The sequence below is a fragment of the Mastomys coucha genome, unplaced genomic scaffold, assembly GCF_008632895.1.
Source record: "Mastomys coucha isolate ucsf_1 unplaced genomic scaffold, UCSF_Mcou_1 pScaffold3, whole genome shotgun sequence".
NCBI classification, from domain to species: Eukaryota; Metazoa; Chordata; class Mammalia; order Rodentia; family Muridae; genus Mastomys; species Mastomys coucha.
The window spans coordinates 28,224,361-28,226,258 of NW_022196909.1; positions in this window are offsets into that span (position 1 = coordinate 28,224,361).

Consider the following 1,898-nt stretch of genomic DNA (forward strand, 5'->3'; position numbering starts at 1 on the left):
CTCTGCCTCCCAAGTGCTGGGACTAAAGGCGTGCGCCACCAACGCCTGGCCAATTTTTCTTTTAGATTTATTTTTTATGTGTGAATGTATACCATGTGAGTGCCTGGAAGTTACAGAGGGTCGTGTACCATCCTAGGGGTGCTCAGAATTGAACCCAAGTTCTCTGTATGCAAGAGCAACAAGGGCTCAACCACTGAGCCATTGCTCTAGCCCCAACTCTTTGTGTTTTGAATATATATTCATATATAGTCATATATATAGTCATATATATGAGTCATATATATGTGAGTACTGCTTTTTAAAAATGTGTGTGTGTGTGTGTGTATGTGTGTCTTCCTTCCTTTCTTCCTTCCTTCCTTCCTTCCTTCCTGTTTTTTGGAGACATGGTTTCTTCATGTAGCCTTGGCTGTCCTGGAAATCGCTCTGTGGACCAGGTTGACCCCCAGTTCAGAGATCTACCTGCCTCTCTCTCCGGAATGCTGGCATTAAACACGCTTTTTTTTTTTTTTTTTTTTTTTTTTTTTTTTTTTTTTTTTTTTTTTTTTTTAAGACAAGAGTCTTGTTCTGTTGCTCAGACTGTCCCAGAACTCCTTGAGTCAGTCTCCCAAATAGCAAGGAATACAGGCCTGCAGCCCCATGTTTAGGTCTCTTGTTAAAGACCAGATTCTTTTTTTTTTTATTAATTCTTTTTTTTTTAAGAAGATTTATTTATTATGTTTAAGTACACTGTAGCTGTCTTCAGACACACCAGAAGAGGGCATCAGATCTCATTACAGATGGTTGTGAGCCACCATGTGGTTGCTGGGATTTGAACTCAGGACCTCTGGAAGAGCAGTCAGTGCTCTTAACCATTGAGCCATCTCTCCAGCCTCAAGACCAGATTCTTTATATATTTTTTTTTTCCTCTAAGAAGATGAGCAGCCAGGCCTGGTGGTACAGGGCTATATAATGCCAGTGACTTCCAAGGCCAAGGCCAGAGGATTGCAGGCTCTTGTTCCCAACCTGGCAACCACAGGGCCTAGCAAGTATGAGGCCTTAGATACAATCCCCAGTTGTGGAAGAGGGTTGAGGTGGAGACAAGATAAGCATAGGAGTTAGGCAGGATGGCACATACTTGTACTCAGGAGGCAGATACAAGCATGATTCAAATTTCAGTCCATCCTGGTTTAGATAAACCCAAAACAACAATCAACAGCAGAACCAACCAACCAACCAACCAACCAACCAACCAACCCTGTGAGCCAGAGTTCCTAGAAAAGAAATGAACAGCAAACAGGCAATATAAGATTCTGTGTTAGGCGCACTTGGAAAGTTAAAGATTCCCCCCAGTCAAGTTTCCTACATCTATGCGTGGCCTAATTGTTATGGAAGATAAAGTGGCAGCAGTGGGGATGAGGGGTACCTGGTGGGCCCCGTGCCAAGGTGTCCCTCTGAGAAATCATGCCATGTGATAGACCTGGTATAAGGGGGTGGTTATTGTGTGGGAAGGGAAGGGAGGACCTGGAGAAGGGGTGGAGGCTGACAGAGGCACGAGGGTGAAGAAAGCAGGGTGGGGTTAGGGGGTGGGAATAAGAGAAGGATAGAAGGAAAGAAAGAGAGACCAGCAGGGAGCAGAGAGAGGGAAAGGGGTGAGAGAGTGAGAAGGGATTGAGAAGGGAGGGAGGGGTATCGTAGCAGTGTGCTATGCTACGCCACCCCATACCTAGGGGTTGTACAGTGGGTGATGGCAGAGAAGGATTGTAATGGTGGCAGGTGATGACATAACTGTTGCTAGGTCACTGGGAGGAGTCTAGCAGAACAGTCTGTAAGCCAACACTAATATCCTAAGGACTAGGAGGTACTCTTTTAAGAACATGCAAGCAGAGCCATAGCTTCCACCAACTCAAAAGCTAAGAAAG